At 42.7% G+C, this 20913-nt stretch overlaps 1 protein-coding gene across 1 annotated transcript in view; it reads right to left on the bottom strand.

Annotated features, from left to right (window-relative positions):
- GUCY1A2 (guanylate cyclase 1 soluble subunit alpha 2) overlaps positions 1-20913 on the bottom strand; it is a 260844-nt gene that overhangs the window by 112793 nt on the left and 127138 nt on the right. The gene's annotated exons all lie outside the window — the stretch shown is intronic.

The raw sequence follows: 20913 nt of genomic DNA, 5'->3' as shown, positions 1-20913 counted from the left end.
CACACCCCCACAAACTCCACACATACATAACACACACATCCTCCCCCACGTACACACCCACTGACAAACCCTATACCCACCCCCACCCCCCACAATACACAAGAGTAAGACTTTATTTTGAGCTATTATGCAATCACCTCTACTTATACCACACAAACGCACATAAATCAGGACAAAAATATAGTTTAAAATAAAATTAAACTATGTTATTGTAGATGTTTGATTTTTAGTATATAATTAGTTTTTGTTTCTTCTAGTTCCAAGATTGGCAAATCCCTTGCCAAAAGGAGTACTTCTGGAGACCAAGCTGCTAAGAACTTGTCAGCAGACTTTTACACCTCAGGACCATCAGGTCCTGGGCCAAGCAAGGGACTAAGAGAGTGTAGCGAAATTGATCCTCCAGACCCATGCATCTCTCTGGTCCATCACAGTCATGAAAGACCTTCAAAGACAAAGTGGCTACCACTGTGCAGGAGTATGCCATGACAGTGAGGAAACAGGCACCTGTAGTTGCCTATCCTCCCACACCCAAACAGAAACAATGACACCAGACTAAGGCTAAGCCAAGCTGTGATGGAAATTGGCTACCTCCTACCTGTTCTCTCCCACCCTTCCAGGTGGTAGTAAGGGGAGGCTCACCAAGAATGCTGTGTGCATGCCTCCCCATACTCCAGCCACCCTGGCTGACCAGAAGCTTGCACCCATCTGCATGGTGGATGCCAAGCAGGGAGTGGAGGTTTGAGTGGCAGGTCTACCAAACACTATGGCAGGGGCAGCCCTCAGGTAATGCAGAATGCCACCACTCTCCAAGTGCCTGAAGGCCAGCAGCAAGAAGCAGTGCACAAAAAGCTACCTGAACTTCAATAATGAGACAGGAGGACAGATCCTGGCACTATTTGACCTTAACCAGCTCCAGCAATGCAGAGTCAGACCTGCCCACGGAGATGTGATTATCAAATTCCCTGGACTCAGACTGCTTCCATGCCACAACTGTCCCCGGAACCCACCCAGACTGTAGGGGGACCTACAGATAAGGGATTTATGTGGACTTAAAACAACTCCATTTAGTGCAGTTGCATATTTAGTGCAGTTTGCATAGTTAACTTGAAGAAATAAAACTTGCAGAGTTATAACATTTGTCCCTTGTGTGCTTCCTGTCCACACCTCAGCTTGCGTTGCTCACAACCATAACCCAACTAGTAGCCCATGCCTTTCCCCTTCCAGCCAGCCCTTACAAACTCCCAACACAGGACCCTGGCTCACATATGAGTCTTCAGTGCTCCCATTCCTTGCTCTCCCCATCCTTTCTCAACCCCCAAATCCCCCATCAGGGGATTAAGATGTTTACTAAGATATTTATTAATGATCTGGACGCTTGCATAGACGTTTTCTTGAGTAAGTTTGCAGATGACATGAAATTGGAAAACGCTACAAACACATTGGAAGATTTGACTGCAATTCAGAAGGATCTCAATAGATTGGAAAGGTGGGCTTTAGCTAACAGAATGAAGTTCAGTGAGGACAAATCCAAGGCACTTGTCCTTGGGAGGAATAATCAAAAACAAAAATATGAAATGTGGGGCACTGGCTGGATGGCAGCATGACAGAAAAGGTCTTGGTAGGTCACAGTTTCAATATGAATCTGTAATGTGATGCAGCCACACAAAAAAAAATGCAGTTCCCACAAGTCAGCCCAGAGATACAGGACCTGCTGGCCCATGACCAGCTCATCAGCAATGCCTGGGGGGCAGGGGGTCTACTGTTAGCTGGGGAGCCCTATAGCCTGGATAATGCCATAAAGATAGACACTGAGATGGAAGTGATGAAAAAACTGGAGACCCTAGATATCTAAGGGGCCAAGGGATGCATGTGCCTGTTAGGGAGAAGTCAGAAACACATGCTCCAACCCCAGAGTCATCAGTCTTACAAATGGTGATGGAGACACTGAGAGATTCACAGATACTTAGGGCTGGAAGGGACCTCATGAGATCAGTGGGGTCTGCTCTGGGCAGGAAAGACTGCTGGGGTCAAACAAGAGAGAGAGATCTGAGGTGAACTGGACCAGCTCAACAAGAGTACAGAAACCCAATCCCAGAGCATACATGCAAGGGGAGATACTCCTAGACTCCTGGGGTGTCTTCGGGAAAATGCTGATAGATGCTGGCATTGTGGCAAATGTGATCAGTTCCAGAGGGTTTGCATACAAAACCTGTATCTCTTTTTTAGTATAGTTATAGAAGAGAAATCTGAAGAAAATACTTCAGAAGGTACCATACAGAGAAAGCTGTGCTATCATATTCAGTTAAGTACAGACCCTTGTGTAAGATACACAATCTTAAACAGTTTTATTTCACTTCAGCACCATTTTAGACCTGTAATATATAGAAGGAGATGCACTATATTTAGGTGAAGGCAAGTTTATTATTAAACTGTTTATTATAATTTCTGAACACCTGTAATTTCTGAGCAATCTGGCAATAGTTTGAAACTGCTATTCTAGTTGCTGGGAGTGACTGTATGATATCTCATGTTACATTACTGAAATAATAAGGAACAGTAAATGCAATATTTGTTTCCTGTTAAAAAATCCAATTGTAATAATGTAGATATAAACAACACAGGAGGAGGTGATGGTTAAGAAAAAATATTGCTTAGCATACATGGCATTTACTGTCCTTTCTTTTTTCTCAATGTGAAATATACAACTCTACCCACTGCTAGCCTAAAAGAGGTTTTTGCTCCTTGTATTATTGCAGTACTATCCCCTACTTCTAGGTGTTCTGACTGTATGCTGTCTACCTTTAGTCTTCTCAAAAGAAAATGTATACAAATATTATCTATGCTTTCGCTTTTCAAATGTACCTGCCTTTCAATTGTATTATACACCCTGTTCCTTTTCCTAACATTAACCTTGTATAGGTGCCCAATGAGACCAAATAATCTTTTACTGCACTAATTGTATAGTTAGAAAGGACACTTGGTCCAGTAAAAAATATCAGCTATGAAAATCCTTGCCTCTTGCATATTTCCTGGACCAGTACAGCTAAAACATCACTCCAACACTATTTCAGATATGGCCATTATGGGTTTCTTAGGTCCCTGCTGCAGGTTACATATATTATGCATTTAACTGGCTAATTGTGTAATAAATGTAGGCTGGCCACACATGCAAAGGAAATATCACACCATAAAAATGACTTTCCAGATATAAAAAGAACCAACCACTTAGTGCTTGAAAATGTGGAACAACTCTATAGCTTCTATCCAGCTTTAATTTGAACATATAGCAGGGCCCTTATACTTTTCTCTGACATCTCATACTCATTATTGTCAAAGGCAAGATACTGAACTAAATGGAATGGTGTGCTGATCCAAGATGAAAACTCCTACAATTATCCAAACTTTAATTATATGATACTCCCTTTTCCCCACTACTTACATTGGTAATTCCTTAAATTATCTGAAACCTCAATTATCCAAACCTATTTTATGTCTCTTCTGACATTTGGATAATTGAGGTTATGCTGTATTCATTGAAGCTTTCCCCTTGTAATTTATCTTCCAATACCAAAAAGAAAGATCCGCTAAACCAAACACTTTGAAAGAGTTAAAGCTCAAAAACTCCCATGTCCTCTGATTTTCTAATTATTTGGCCTACAAACTACTTAAAAAGATAGCTTTAAAGAACTAGCAAAGTTTTATATTTACATAACTTTGATCATTGTGATACTATGAACATTTCCTTAAAAACAAAAATCTGTAAAAATCTATGTACTGTGATCTATTCTATGATAAACTCATTATCTAACTATTGAAGTCACAGTTATCCAAATTATTCTATGCCTCTAATACTGCAACTGCTCTACTTCCCTGCTAATCACACTGTTGGACAGCATCTAACCCTATGCCATCCTTTTTAACTTTTAATTTTTTTTTAGTGGTTACCAGTAAAAATGCTACCTCCAATTTCAGCTGAAGAGAAGATTCTTGTTTATTTTTATTGTCTCGTCTCAGAGATGAAAAATTGGTTTGGAAAAAGGACACAAAGTAAAGGACCTCAAAACACTAATTTTTACTTCAAGAGTTTGTGCAAAATGCTGAGCGCTTTCAATAAGCATAAAGTTGTACTTAGCACCTTTCACAATCAAATGACATTTTGTATTGCCTTGTGAAGGTCTAGACCTGAACTAATTTGTAAAATACAACAAAGGACTATATTGTGAGGCAGCATTACACCCTGGGCTCAATGGCCATGGGAAATATTTCAGTTTGGGGTGGTGTCATCTCCAGGAAACAAATGACAATACAAGATAGCTTCATTTTAGACAATACTTCAGAAATGAAATAATAAAAGAACAAAAGTGTAAAAATAAAGCAAATAGGGAGATGGTGCAGATGAGGAGAAAAATTAGAAGACGTAAGTGAAGAAGGAAGAATGAAGACTGAAGTGCAGCTCCATGCTGTTACTGAGAACACTTCGCAGGAAACCTTCTGAGTAACAATGATCTCCTGGAACAAACAGAAGTCCACTGTTGGTTTCAGGGAGAGGGGAATCTCGTTGCTGGCTGCCAGCCTGCAACCAGTTTGCAGGCCCAAAGGAGCTGTAAGAGCCCCTCTTCCCTGCAAAGTTTTCAGAATGGCAAGGGGGAAAGGAAGCAAAGGGAGCTCATTCCAGGGATTCCCCCAGCTGGCTCTGGAGGGTGATGTGGTTGAATTTAAGGCCCCCCACCTCAGGGAATCTCCAGTCCACCCATCCCACCCTCTAGCAAGGACTGAAAAACATGCCAGACCAAACTCCCTCTCCTCCCTTTTCCCCCTCCCATTCTGAAAACAGTGACAGGCTGGGAGGCAGCACAGACAGAAGTTACAGAAGATGCTCTGTTTTGAAACGTCTTTATCTATTCCCTCCTGCAATGAGAGTTCAGATTTTCACCCAGTCAGCCATTTTTAAGCTGTCTGCAGCTGTGCACTTGTATTTGGTCATGGCTATAGACTGCTTTCTGTGTCCAGATCAGGCAAAAATTATTACTTCAGTCAGCGCCCAAAAAGATGTGTGTGTAAAGGGACAAAGGCATGAAGAAAACATTGAGGACCAATAAGACCTTTGAAGAAAAATCATTGGAAGTTTTAGAGGCCAGGAAGGAAATTTTCAAACAGACCAGGAATCAGAGTTGTTTAAGAATAATCTGATGAAGTCACATTCTGTGTATCACGGTGTCTTAGAATAACTAACTCCTCTAGAGGAGCAACCAGCCTGAAAGGTTGGCCTTGCATCCCCAAGCCTCAGGCAATGTGCTTGATGCAGCTGCCCCGGAGCCATTGACCTGAGAAGATACTCCTAGGATTTCTAGGATCCTGCCACAGAGCCAGGAATCTAGATCTCAAGAGCCCCAGCCAGATTTAGGGTTTCCAGGGCTGCCAAGCTTCCAGACTAGCTGGCTCCTCAGTCTGCAGGAGTCAATCTGCCTGGGGATTCACCATATGCAGAAATCTTGAAGATCCTGTGACAGAAGAATGGGAAGTGCAACAGGGCATCAGCCTGGCTAGACAGTAATCTTCAGTGAGTTAAAACTCAAAAGAATCCTAACAAAATGTAGAAACGTGTATTAGAAAAATGCAAGAGTATCAAATGGGTGTGCAGGGATAAAATTAGGAAGCCCAAGCCATGATTTGAAATGTATCTAGCAAAGGACATGAAAAGCAATAAAATGGAATCTACAAGTTTCTCAAAAGTCAGAGACAAAGAAACCGTACATTTCTTACAGAATGCAGAAGGCAATCTTGTGGCAAATGATGCAGAGGAGGCTTGGTAAATTAATGTCTTTTTCAATTCCATCTTCATGGATAGACACATCTACCAAATGGTGAATGCAGTTGAGAGCAAAGACAGGGAAGGAGACAAGCAGCTTAAGGTGTGACAGAACAGGTTAAGGATTACATAGAGAAGCAAGATGCTTTCACATTGGCAGGGCTGGATGCAATGCACTCTAGGGTACTAAAGGAATTGACTGAGGTAATTTCAAAGCCACTGACTATCCTTTTTGAGAACGTGTGCAAGTCATGTGCGGTCTCAGATGATAGGAATAGAGCAAATATAGTGTACATCTTTAAAAAAGTATAAAAGTGATGTTGCAGAGATAATACTCCAGAAATTATGCAAGAGGCAAGGAATTCAGTCCAGTTTTGGGCCCCACACTTCAAGAAGGATTCAGACAGATTGGAAAGGGTCCAACATGGATTAACACAAATTATTAAATCCCTTGGAAGCATGACTTATGGGTAAGGCTCTTGATAAATCACGTTGGAAGTGCCCCCCACAGCAACTCCTTTAATGTTTTCCATTTTGCTGCTTGTCGCACCCTGCCCCCACCCCCCTACTTAGCAGTGTGGCCCCATTGCCCAGGGCAGTGGCCACTGTTTTAAATATGCTGCACTTTTCACTTCCCCAGAAATCAGCAGCAGACGGCCCAGCTGGCAGGGTCCCTCCAGCAATCAGGGAGGCAAGCACTGAAATGAAAAACATTAAAGGAACTACTGTGGGAGGCACTTCCGGTGTGATTTAGGGAGATCCCGAATTATGAGGAAAGGCTGAAAGAACTAGAGCTATTTAATTTGGAGAACACTGAAGGTTGGTTTAATAACACTCTTCAAATATTTGAAGCACAAGTAGAGAGAGAATGAAGATGGGCTTTTCTCTGTGATTGTAGGGGACAGGACTGGGATCAATGGCCTCAATTTTCAGCAGAGGAAATTCAGGTTGGAGATTAGGAAGAACTTTCTGGCTATGAGGGTGATCAAGTGTTGGAACAGACTACCTAGCAAAGTTGTGGAAACTCCATCCCTGGAAAATTTTCAAAAGCACATTGGATAGACACTTGACTGAGATGTTTTTTTGTCAGACTTACTGATTTTGAGCAGGGGACTGGACTAGGTGACCTTCCAGCCCTACTTTTCTATGATTCTACGATCCTACGATCCCTGGCCACTAGCAAGGCAAAAAGGTAGATCTGCCTTAACCTGCAATTCCTGAGGATCTGGCTTTTAGGCTGTTCCTCAGACAAACTGCCAAAGAGTAGGTGAACAATCTGACAGGAAACCTGCTTCTGTTCCATCAGCAGATTTGTCAAAATTGACAAGCATCTGCTAAATGTTTCATTTTTGATGTGCCCAAATCTTCTAGATGCATCTTCCAGCTCTACGAGAAAATTCCAGTCAGTTCTACTATCTTAACAATCCTAGTCACCAAGATGCCCCAATTTCAAATGTCCCCACGATCTTTGGATAATTTAGGGTGGACTGCAAAGTTATGTAGTCTCAGTAACAAAGCAAAGATCACTCAGATTTGTCAATCAAAATATTCAGAGCAAGTAAAAACACATTCCAGTGGTATATGGGTGAAACAAGGATTTGGGAAGGAGGGTGTTGGAGTATCCACTGACACTGCAGGCTCCCTCCCAACCTAGTGGTGCAGGCACACTGCATTGTGGGAGTCTCTTGGGACTTTTTTAAGGTCCCAAAGCAGGTAAGCATCCCCACCTTCCCACTGTGTTCAGAGGCATGTCCTCTCCCCTCCCCTTCCATCCTCTTCTACTCCAGTTGCTGCTGCTTTCCCCACTGTCCTGGGTTCAGGGGAGGTTTCAGAGCTGCTTCCGGCCACTCCAACCACTCCACTCCAGCCGCACAGGGGCTGTGCTTAGCTGGGAACAGCGTCAGCAGCAATGGAGAAGGGGTGGGTTCCCCCACGTTGCCCAATCCCCTTTGGAGCAGGCACAGGAAGCTGCTGCCAGCGTCACTGCCCTGGGTGAGCACAGCTCCCCAGGAGCCCAGCTGGAGCAGACAGGAGCAGCTCTGAAGAGTCTCCTATCCCCAGGACAGTGGGTAAAGCAGCCAAGGCTGGTAGGGGACAGAAGAAGGTGAGGGCCAGGGAGGGGACATGCCTCTGAGCCCAGAGGGGAAGGAATGATTCTCTTCTGCTATAGGAACTTTTTAAAAGTCCCCAGAGGCTTCAGAAGCACAATCCAGTCTGAAGGGGTGGAGGCAACCACACCACTGCACCCCCTCTGGATCCACCCCAGATAAACAATTTTGACATCTACAAGTTGTGATAGAGATAGTGGTGGTGACATTAAACAATCTTAATACTAGGGAAACACTTTGTTATTTTGAAGTGTTCAAACTTCTATAAAAACTGCTTCAGTAATGTTACTGGTGTGCTATAAAATGTTTAGGCAGAGGTAGTTCAACAGTAAGAGCCTTTACAGGTCCCTAGATTAGATATCTGTAGAGAATCTAAAATGCTTTCCACTATCCCCTAGAGCTCAATCTAGATTTGCAAATAACATTTATCACAGTTTGAGTATACTCAGCGGAAGAACTCCTATGATTTCATTAACATGATAAACTGGATGACGACTGGATTATAATTTTGTTTCAAACACCCAGGTATTGTTTCTTATATGCATAAATGCTGAGGAGTAGATGTCCTCCCCATTTTTTATTATACTGTTGACTTCTACTTTCCTGTAATTGCAGGACTTCAGCATTTTTGTTCCTGGTTATTATAATAATTTTTTTTAAATACAGTTGCACCATCATATTTTGATTGTGTGTCACTAAGACAACTTAAAATTTCCGTGAGACTTTCTGTAACATGGTAGCTGTAAACTGAGAGAACTCTGTTCTAAAGACAGTTTACAAAATTCAGTCTTACCAGTAAAGTCTCTAAGCATAAGTCTCTGTAAAACAGTAAGTCACTCCCAGTGGACCCTCTCTTCAGCTAATCTCCGACCTAGGTTTTATGCAAGAATATGAGAATAAAGTGATAATGGGAAAAAGTGACTCTGGAACCTGTTCTGTGGGGTTTCATTATTATCACCTTTCTGTGATGTCTAGGTCAACAACAAAAAAGCCACTTGTTTGAACCGGTGAATAGAAAGCAACTGCAGAAATCCCTAGTTCAGCAAGACCTAATAAATCCTTTGTCTTTGGGTACTACTTCAAGGCCTCTATGAAATCTCCCATTCCCCCTTATAGCCAAATTCATCTGTTAGCTAAGTCTTTGCAGCTCTGTAATTATCCTGTAATCCCAGCACTGAGTTCCTAAAAAGATGTAGGGTTTGCCTGCTTTGCAGCTTGGTATCTATTGATGTCATTCACTGAAATGGTTGTTTTGGCTAAGTGAAAAAGACCAAACGCTCATGAAGATGGGTTTTGCGACTAGCACTTCCCTTGCTTGTTGATATAAGATCTACTGTTGTATTCTAACAGTATGTTTGCAGCCCATATAGGTTCAGTGGTCTGTTTGTAAGAGTTTTCTGAGCTGGATCACTGTCCACCATTGTAAAACCACCACTCTCTGTGGGTTTGGGACATATTTAGGTCCTTGTGAGCATGGTGAACCTATAGATATTTGCTGACTTCAGACACCATCATTTTTTTTCAGTGGTTGGTAGGTCACTGTCACTCCTCAGACTGGTTTTTTCATTAAAACTGTATTATTAATGATAGGAGGGTTATTCTGACCTGGTGATCAGGTCCTTCCAAAGGAACATATTAATTATTAGCAGCCTTAGAAAAGTCCTCTGAGAGAATATCTTTTGACTGAAAAATGTGGATGTGAATGGGAAAAGTAGGCCTTTGAAAGTCCAGACAGCCTCAATGGTCTATTAACTGCTTGCTTACCACTAATCCATTGTGTAAAAACTTACATTAGCCTCTTCTCAAAAGAGGTACTTCATGAGTTTGCAAACTAATATGTATTGTTACTGCATCTTTTTTCCACCTGTATCCATACCATGCTCATCCTCATTGTTCCTAGTACCTGACACTCAGATTGCCTGTTTTATTAATAAAAAACAATATTAAGGGCCAAATGCAATCCCTATTATTTTAGTCCAAACTACTTCACTTTGCAAATGTTCCATTAGTGTAACTCAAAGCGTAAGTTTAACTCCATGTTGGTATTTTGTGGGATTTTGCATGCTCACCCTGCTTTTTCATGTGCAGTCTTTTCTGGAAAGCTTTGCAATAGATTTGAATGATGAATTATTATGCAACATAAAGTGCATCTACACATGCCTCTAAACATGACTAAATTTAATGTCCATTAAGCAATTTTTGGCAGCTGCCTACGTATATAGGGACTTGGCACAAAAGTTAGTGCCAAGTGCTCCTGTGACCATCAGGAGGAGCTCCAGCCTCTGGCCACTTGGCTGTCAGTGCTTGGAAGCCATATTGAAGCCAGAGCCAGCTGCCAGCACTTGGCAGCCATCTTGAAAACTCTGATCCTTGGCCAGCCCCTTCCCTGCCCAGAAGCCATCTGCCCAGCACAGGGGCAACACACGGAAGCTCCCTCTTTGCCCACCCTGCCCACCCATGCCATGGCTTCCCCTGCCAGCAACACCCAGCAACCCGTTGCTCCTGCCATGCCAGCAATGACCAGCACCTTGTGATCCTGCTGGCACTGGTGCTGGCCCTGCTGGCCCCAGCAGCCTTCCTCCCAGCCCCCCCACTCAGGCCCCAGGAGAGCTGCACATCTGCCAGTGGGGGCCAGGGCACCAGGTGAGAGAGGCCCTGGCCAACCCCCTCCTCCTGCACCCCTACTTCAGCCCACCTGCCCCACCACCCACACACTCCCTAACTCCTGCCCACCCCAGCACCACTCTCAGGATGCACACATGGGTGAAACAAAAACAAAAACCTATTACCCTCATAACCCTCACCCCATCACTCCCTCCCTCAACAAACAGAATCCCTTCCCCCCTCCCACCTCAACAAATAGTGCCCCTCTACCACCCTCCCCACCCACCAACAATAAACAACCCTGTTTCCAAAGTGCAAACTATTTACAAAAGTCTCAGACTTTTGTTCCTAGAGTGGGGGGCTGGTGCCCAGCACTGTGGCCTTGGGCCATTCTCCTGTGGGCCCAGGGGCCATGGTGATAGCAGCAGACTCATTCTCACTGGCAGGCAGTTCCCCCTATGCCTGCCTAGGTCCACGGCAAGTGTCCCCCTGTGGTGCCATGCCCACCACCTCTGCCTCTATGACCCCATGGGCCTTGGGGCAAGTGGCAGGGCTGAGTCCAAGTGAGTGACAGGGGACCTGGGCCAGGGGCTGGGCCAGGGGCTGCAGTGACCAGAGGCACTGGAGGGCCTTCTCCCAGGGTGAGGCAGGGGCCAGCTGCAGGGCTGTGGGTGGGACCCAGGGGCCCTGCAGGGCCCTAGACAGGGGCTAACAGTGGAGGGCAAGTACACAGTCACCAGGCCCAGGAGGGTGTCCAGGGCCTGGCAGTGAGCATCTGTGGTCTCCAATGCCAGAGCCTGGAGGCCTACCCACTGCCAGAGCAGCTCCATGCACTCCCACTCCTGGGCCTCCAGCCATGCCGAGTGCTCCTGCTGGGGCCAGGCTTGTGCCTCCTCCTGGACAGTCTCCTGGGCAATGTCCTTCTGCCACCAGGCCAGCTCCCATGCCTCCTCCCATGCTTCCTGTGCCTGCTCCCATGCCTCCCACTCCTTGGCCACCTCCACCAGCTGCTGGAGCATGAGAGTCTGATTCTGTGTGTGCTGCTGGCACAGGTGGCACATGCAGAGGTCTCCAGTAGTGGGCAGTGGTGACCCAGAGCCTGCATCCCCACTGGGGATGATGGCCCTTCCCCTCCTTCAGATGTTGGCCCTGCAGAGGCAAGAGACAGAGGCCTTTTTGATGCAACAGTTTGCAACATTTCAGAAATTAAAATGCTTTGTGTTGGGGCTGTGCACTGCCTGGCTTCAGATCAGAGATCGGCTGTGTATGGATGCCCAGGCACCATGGTAAGCCTAGCCAGGCAACCCTGAGCCCAGAGGGCTGCTGACTGAGCGCCCTGTCCCCGCTTGCTCCCCCAGGGCCAGCAGCCCACTGGGTGCTGGCTGCAGGAAACACAACTCCCATTCCCCTTCCCAGGGTGGGACAACTACTGCCGTGTCTCCAGACCATACTTTTCTGCACTGCTGCCCAGCCCATAGGACCCAGGATCAGGTTGCATAGGATCCCTGGTCAACTGAGATGAGGTACTGGCCATACCACTGCCCTCCCCACTAGGGGCCTCTCCAGGGACATGCCCCAGGCTGGCCTCCCCCTACGCTGCTGCTGCACCCAAAGCATGCCCCCGCTGCACGTGCCCTGGGCAGTGTGCGATGATTTGTTTGTGCAGGCTGAGGGGGGCCTGACCCACTACGCCCTGATGCTGCTTTTCCTCATGGTACTCCAGGCATACCTTGCTTCTGGCTTAGGACCCTGAGTTACAATGGCGTAGGAGACAAACCCAGGCTGCCCTGAAACCTCCACTGCCACATGAAGGCATGCTACCCCGGAAGGCATCACTGCTGGCATCGACAATCAACACCTTCCTCAGTGTGTGAGAGGCCCATGTCCACACAGCTGTGTGGATGCGAGCTGCTCAATAAAGTTCTGAACTCTCCCACCTCTCTGTGTGAGTTCTGGGAAGGCTTGTGCTGATTACCTGACAGCAAGGGTGGGGAGAGGAGTTGCCTGCATGGCATAGAAGGGATGCTTGTATGGCTGTGGTGGGGAGGATGGGGATAGTCTTGCACAGCTGCTTTGGTGGTTAGACTCATGCTGTTCATGCAAAGCAGTGAGGGGAGGGTGGAGGCTTGCCTATAAAGTAATGGCAATGGGGGACTTGCAAGGCAGTGGCAGCGAGGTTGAATTTGCACTGCTCTCATGGCTCAGGGGCATGTGCTGCTTGCACTGCAAAGGGGATGCATACAGCGGGGTCCCAGGAGCCTGCAAGATATGCAGCCCCTCTGGCATGTAGCCCTCACAGTGGGTAGCTAAGGATCTATGCCTGATGTGGCATGGAGTCCCACCAACCACTCTGAAATTGCACAGCCCTGTTATATACTACTAAGTGACTGCAACTTTTCAGAGTAGGCTTTGAGAATAAAGCTGTTTGACTACCTATAAGATTCTTCTTCTATCTAAGATCACACCTTTCTCTGCTTCTCTTCTTCAATTTTTCCCCAATTTTTCAGTTTGGTAAAAGCCAAGAGCTATTTTTTAGGGTTTCTCTGCGATGCTGTTTTTACTACTGCTGGATTCAGCTTTTGAAAACAGACTGCATAAGGTGAATTTGAGGAGGACAACTGTTTGGTTAATTGAAAATTACTCCCAGGTGAGCAGGAACAGATTCCAAGTGTCAATCTACCGGAGTTAAGAAATCTATTCATCCAGTAAAGCTTTTTCTTTTCCAAAACTGTCTTTACTACAAACCACATTTCCATCCCCAAGAGCCTAATTATGAAGCAATTGCTCTTACCAGGCCTAAGGGCATAATTTTTAGAGAGTTTAATGATGCTGCATGCTGGCAAATTCAGGAGTATTTTTCAGGAAAGCTCTTATTCAAACTTCTTTCTATGGCACCTACTTAGTAGTCTACTACAAATCTCTCAGTACCTGATATAAAGAAAAAGTCTGATGCTTTGATCCAAAGATAGCTACTTTCTTCAGCAAAGGTAAAGGGACAACTAATTCATACTATGTAAGCACAGAGAAGACCATCTTATCATTTTTCAATAGTAAAAACAAAGATATACTATAAAGGTTTACAATTTATTGACTGTCAAAAGTAGGTTTGCACAGTATAATCCTAGAATGAAATTTGTGGGCTACACACAGCTTATCTCTTTCTGTTTGCAATTTCTGTTGGTACTGCTGAAATGGTAAATAAGTAACTGTATTATGTGAAGAATAATAACTCCCTGACACAGTACCTTGAAAATCATTTGGTTAGTGCCAGATAGACAATGAGTAAGGAGTTGCTCATCAATACATTGAGCACAGAATTCTCTACAGAGAAAAGCTCTAGGAAGTTGAAACAAAACAACTCCCCCTTAATTCTGTAAAGTTTAATATGTGTAAGTTAAGGCACGTAACTTGTGCAAATCTTCTCATTCAGAAGCTAAGTGGCCTTCATTTATTGTCACTTAATCCTCTACTTCTGAACAAGAGTGTCTACCTCATGCTTTAATACCTGTAATTTTCCAACATTTAAACTTCATACCCTTAGTTTATCTGCCTTCATTTCCCCGAATGTCCCTGTATGGCACTTTAGGGAACCTCTGTGGGGAAATCTATATACAATTTATGAATTATAGCTATTATCTTATGAAATTATGAATCTTATGAAATGATTATCTTATGAAATGATTATCTCATGAAATTACTGCACCATTAAAGGCTTCACTGCATACTGAGTCATTCAGGACTATGTTGCTTATCTTTCAGACCAGAAACAATTCAGTGTAGTTTAAATGCTGATGTTTCCTATTCAAGTACAGAGGCCTTGAAATACTGGGATGGCCATATCCTAGATGAAATACATTTCCTACTCTCTCTCTGAGGGGTTGGGGTTTTGAGAGTTAAGGAAGAAGGAGGAAGATAAAGACTTCATGTTTTGGGAAAGAATCTACATTTGGGAGAGGTTCCTGAACTTCTTAGAGGACTCTAACCTATACCCAAGGAATGCTCAAGAGTAGTGAAGAGATTAAAGTCAGAAAATGCATTCAGGGATACTGTCATACTTTTCTTAGATCCCTTTTATTTTTTGGTTCTAGGTAAAATAAAAACCAAGTGTTTATTGAAATGTTCAGAAAGTCTGTATGCCAACAACAGCAATCACATAACCCTGAGGAGGTAAGCTATAAATCCAGGGTGCCCTAAGTTTGGAGCTCTGGGAAAGAGTGTACCTAAAGTAATGAGAAGACTGTGAGGTCACCATAGGTACTGATGACCAACACAACTAGACTATGAGGTACCCTTGCCATAACGGAGCAACAGACATAACCTGGACCCAGGAAATGTGTCACTGTGAAGTTAAGGGGAGACCCAAAATTGTAATATGCTCAAACCCATGACTACATAAGCCTAGAGTGGTAGAACACAAATACAACATCAGCAACCCACTGTGGGAAGCTCTACTAATGCTATCAAATATATGTAGGTGAAACCTAAGTAAATGGAAAGTTTATTTCGTGTTCTGATTCAAAATTCAATTGGCTTTAATGGTTATACAGAAATCAATTAAAAATATAGGCTGGATTCCTTTTACATTCTTAGGTGCTAAGCTTTACCTAGTCATCTTTTAAAGAAAAATATTAAAATATTATATTTGGTACATACATAGTACCACCCCAGGAGGGAGGCCTGCATTTTCGTCTTCATTTTGCAATGGATAAATTGAATCCAAGATAAGTTAAATGGTTTGCCTGTCACCATGCAGTAGCATAAAATCGTGGCTTCTGGTCTGCTCTTTTAATAATCAAAGATCCTTCCAGTTAAACATATTTAGATCAAATCTTAGGAAGAAAATTACTAACCATAAGAACAACAGGAAAATAGAAGCAGCTGTTTAAGGATGTTATGGGACCTTCTTCCTCAGAAGTTTTCAAAAGGGGCTAGAAAGGCATCCATCTAAGAAATTTAGGATCTTTCATCTGTGCAGGGCCTTAGCTATATGACTCTCAAGGCCCCTTCCAGCCTTGTAAGTCTATACTAGGTTTTAGCTCTACACCAGTTAAATGGTTCGTGCTATGTGGTAGATATGCTTCACTCAGAAAATAGGGAAGTGGTATCTGCAAGATAAAAGCAACAACCTCCTGTATTCAGTATTTGCTAAAGAGCCATCAACCTCAACACCCAGCTGAGGGGATATGAGGAAGAGATGAAAAGAAAGAAAAGTATAGGAATACTCTAAATAGTGACGCTATATTGGTCTACATCTGTCAAGAAAATGTGCAATAGTTTACAACTCATAACTTAATAAATGGAAAGCCTGAGAAAGCCTTAGAGCTCATGACTGGCAGTAAGTGAATCATGGGAATCATTAGTTAACACAGAACCTGGAAGCTGGGCTATATAATGTAGTCCTGCGCTCCACCAACAATCAGCACCTGGCTTAATGGAGTCTCTTTGGATTGTCTAATTTCCCTTCAACTGAAGTTAATACCTACATGCACAACCTTGCAAGAGAGATGATACACATTAAAGAGCGTGCTTACAGTTAGGCTCCTAACAGTCGTATTCAACCTTGAAATAAGTGAGTTAATTTTTCAATCTGCCATACATCACCTAGTCACAACTGCAGGAATAAGATGGCTATTTGACTCCTTGCAAACCTCCCACAGAAGTGACAACTAAGTCTGTATAAAGAGTTGACCATGGAGGATACAGATGAAACAATAAAGCAAAACTCAATTAACTAGCGCAGTGAGAAATATGATGCAGAGGGAGTAAGAAACTCAATGCCAGGATCAGTGTCCAAATGCCAGGATCAGTGTCCAAAACATTGGAAGAGCTGGTAAAGGAGTCCAATGAGCATTGTTATTCTGGCCATAGACAGAACTGTTATTTTGTCAAGAACTATGAAGCAAAAGAAATACAAATAGACATTTAAATCACAGCTGAGGACTACAGGATCCACATGCAACTTATGAGATATTAAAAAGTCTGGATGGCCTCCAAGAAAGGAGTTGCATGCATAAAGTGCGACTTAAGGAGAATTCAGGTAACTCAATCCAAGTGATCAATCAACAAAAACCTCACCAAATTGCTTAAGTGCCCAAGATCCAAATTTCTCCATGAACTCCATCATGACCTCATGCATGTAAAATTTGAAGCCCTTTATTGCTGCACATTTCTCTGTTAAATGGGCACAACTGAAAAATATTTACTTTGCTGGGGTGTTGTGAAGATCCCCCACTGTGTTGTGGTCTAGCACAGTCAAGACATGCCAGTACTGTATCTACGGCCAACATCACACAAAAGTGATAGGGACAGCCCACCTTTCACTACTGAGTCTAAATGACTAGGTACCATTTATAGCTAGGTAAAAACCCAGAGCAACTTTTGTCATGAGATTAGAGCAAATGCCAGTCATACCAAAGAGTTCAAAGCAAAGACTCAACTTCCTTAACTACTTTGCCATAACTGCCAACTGTTGTGAAAAAGTCATTAATTATTGCAAAGCACTTTTTGATATTTGGATTGAATGTTTGAAAAATGAAAGTTAAAACTATTATTCAGTTATTTTCTCTTCTTTAGTCCAAGTTCAGAAGTACCATTTTCCAGTGCAACTCTTAATCCAAAATACTTTAAAAGTAAATCTGAGTAAATAATTCATAACAGTAATCCATCTGATGAATTTACCTCATTTTCTGTTTACAAACAAATATCAGTTTTCCTTAAATGCGCTATTCAGAAGTACTTGCCAAAATATTTTTTGCAAATTATTCTTGATCTATGTTTCTACACAAGCAAATTTTAAAATTGTTTTAGTTTAATTATACATAACCATCATATGGCATACCCTGGGCTAGATGAGCATAATATTTAGAATCTGGCTTTTGGCACATATCCTGGTAAGTACAAATCTGAAATTTACTTTCTGTAAAACAACTGCTAAAATGTAAAAAATTAATAATTTATGTTATGGCAAACTTTCTTGTCAGTAAACCCACGCTCCAGAATATCTGTTGGGAATGTAAAGACAGTAATAGTGGATGTTTATTTAAAATTTTAAATAAATATTTAACAGACTTTTGATTTTATTTTTAGTACTTTTTTTTTTCTGCATGTAAAAATTTTATCTGGTCCATCTCAATTTATTATGTTACTTCATTAGAGAGAATAATGCTTACTTTTAACTACTATTCAATAATATTTCACTATGTAAAGTAGCTCAAGGTTAGGCATACAGCACTAAACCATCATGTAACTTATGTAATATTCATGATTCTGAGCTTCCTTAGAGGTCAAAGCCATAATAATATGATTGTTCCTTTTTATTTTTCATGCAGGGCTCAGCCAGCCAACCTTCAAAATTAATGCCAGACCAGACTGTTTGATATCTTGGATTTGCTCATCTCATAAAACCATAGACTTCAACAAAGAATATCTCAAAGTAAGAAACTAAAATTCATAATCCCGGAGAATACAAAATGCATATATACAGCACATATGGTATGTCACCCAGGGTCATATGATATTGCTTTTGACAATGGGTCAGAAGCTCATAGATTCCATGTTTCACACCTGAATTTGGGTTCATAAGAACAAAAGGACCAGGAAGGATTTCCTGCGCCATCTAGTCCAGTCCCAACCTGTAATGCAGCAACCAGATAGGTTACTGGTCTAGGATACAAAAAAAGATTATTTCCAATTGTTGCTGCCTCAGTAATCCAGTGCCACTTTTTAAAAGGTGGGAGTGGATAATAACTCTCCTGTTAGCCCTCTATAAGCATATGCTTAGTTGTTTTACTGAACCAGGTCTCTCATGTCCAAGCCTGCATGACAGCTATTGCTAAGATGTTACTTTCAGGTGATCAAACTTAACTGTATTATATCAAGCATTCTTAAGCTTTTTCATAATGTTGCATACAACTTAAAAGATGGCCTCCCAAAACATCTCTTCTCCTGCATGGGACTGCTCCCTCTATAATAGCTATATCACCACTGGGCAACCACAGCAATTGCTTAACATTAGGAATGGAATTAATATTTTAAATAACTTTTCATGGGATTTAACAGATGAAAATTAAAAGGATAAAAATTGCCATGTGACAAGTCAGCCCTCTGCACATCACCAGCAAATGCTCTGCAGACCGTGGACTATAATTTATGTATCAGATAGAAAAGAGAGCTCATCATAAAATTCTTCAATGACTGTAATTTCTCTGATTAGCGAGCACTATTGGTACCAACTCATTATTTTATAAAGAATGTTGCCATAACCTCCATATGAAATAAAATTTATAAAAATAATCATATACCACAAGCAAAATATTTTCTCCATGGATTCTACAGGGTAGTTGCACAGATGAATGCTATTCATCAGAGATCATGTTTTCCTATTTGGAATGGAAATATAAAAACAAATTTACCTAAAGCAGTAGGCCAAATACATCTTTGGCAGAAATGAGTGCAACTCCACATGAGCTATAAAGCAATGCACTTTAAAATGCTGGGTTGCAGGGAGCTGGCATTTTAAAGTGCCTTGCTCTGCACATCTCTCAGGAGCTGAAGAGCAAGACATTTAATGGGTTGGTTGCAGGGAGCCACAGGGCTCCCACCAAACCAGTATTTTAAAGGCTGCAAAACATGGCACAGGGGTTGTAAGGTTCCCAATGAGAGGGAGTCCCTCAGCTCCCCACATGGGGAAACTTGCAACCCACGCCCCAGCAGCCTATTTTCAGCATTGGGGCAGAGACATACTCTGTGGAATATCTTTGTGGCTGGCTTGCCACTTTATCGAGCCATAAATCAGCTAAAAGTTGGGGCACTGTTAGTATTTATGGCATGACTGACACATTTATGACATCACAAATGTAATGTGTGCCTGGAGCCTATGAACACTGGACTAGATTGTGCTCAGATAATACACTGATACAGAGTGGACTAAGAGTCTTTAATAGATAGCTTTACATACAAACTGGGAAACGCTCTATGGTTTATAACTGATGTGGTCTTTGTTCCAAAAACAGAAGTATCATGACTGTTATTTGGTGCCTCTACTCCTGTTCTGAAAAGTTTGTTTTGTTTTGGAGTAGTTTTTTTTTCTGAATCCTACATTATAAGTGGCTGAATGAAAATTTTGTGGGAAATGGCTTTTCGTAACCCATACATCTAGCATCTCCTATGCCAAAATAGTAGGATGCTCTCCTTGCTATCTATTACGTTGTTTCATCTTGCATCATACCATAGTTTCCTGACAAATAAAATGGATTGAAAGTCAGTACACAGATCTCATTCCTGACAGGGATTAGATTTATGTCAGTGGAGGCCAACCTTTCTGCCAAACATGCCATAAATTAACTGTGCACCCTCCCTGAGTGTCACTTTGATCCTGCCTGATCTGCTCCTCTGCTTCTTTTTTTACTCCAGTCCAGTCCTCCTTTCTGAAACTGCTGCTCAGCTTTCTACTCTCTACCCTATCTGCTGCAGTGCTGCCTGTCTCCTTCCCAATCTTCCATATACCACACAGAGAATCTGCTCATGCCACTTGTGAGCCACCCTGATTTAAGTCATAGTTCAAGGCCTACTCAGGACTGTGGTTCAAGTTCAAAAATACTGGTATGTCATAGACTGCTCTCATTAAATGTTGGGTCTAGTGATAGGCATCATATTTGACTGACAAGCCATAGATTTATGAATCCCTGAGTGAAGGCAACCTCTCAAGATTAGCTGCTATCATGAGCTCTCCAGCAGTTTTTCACATCTGAATCAGAACCAGCAAAATGTCCCTTTCATTTTAAACATATCTGGGCAGAAAAACTACAGGTGGAGCTTGGTAGCCACAGATTAGAATACACACGGTTCAGATTTGAAAGAACTCAGATACAAATACCAACAAGTTAGAACTCATAATCAAAGTTAATTAAAAATAAAAATATTTAAGAGATTCTAACCTGTACCTTAGACAAATACTGTCCAGAATCACTTTGAGTGTAAATTGGCTTGTTTCCATTAGTTGCAATGAAGCTATGCTGATATAAATCAAGTGAAGCTCTAGGCTTCTTTAGAAAGCAATAAAACATAAGGAAAAGTATTTTGATACTGTATTTTGAGAGTATACTGTATACTGAGTATTTTGAGACTTCCCTTAGCCCAGGAAGTCTGCTGCATCCCGGGGGCCCGCATCCGAGACATTGCGGACAGGATCCCAGAGCTGCTCTGGCCCACAGACCATTATCCCATGCTCCTTATTCACGTGGGCACCAGTGACACAGCTCAGAGCACCCCCAGCCAGGTCATGAGGCGCTAGAGGGATTTGGGAGTGGGGCTCAGGGGTCTGGGAGCTCAGGTGGTGTTTTCGTCGATCCTCCCAGTCTCGGGCTATGGGCTGAGGAGGGAGAGGAGGATCCA

The sequence above is a fragment of the Crocodylus porosus genome, unplaced genomic scaffold (genome assembly GCF_001723895.1).
Source record: "Crocodylus porosus isolate Cpor-Errol unplaced genomic scaffold, CroPor_comp1, whole genome shotgun sequence".
Classification (NCBI taxonomy): domain Eukaryota; kingdom Metazoa; phylum Chordata; order Crocodylia; family Crocodylidae; genus Crocodylus; species Crocodylus porosus.
The sequence above is the reverse complement of the archived record's forward strand: the minus strand, read 5'-3'. Positions and strand labels throughout refer to the sequence as shown.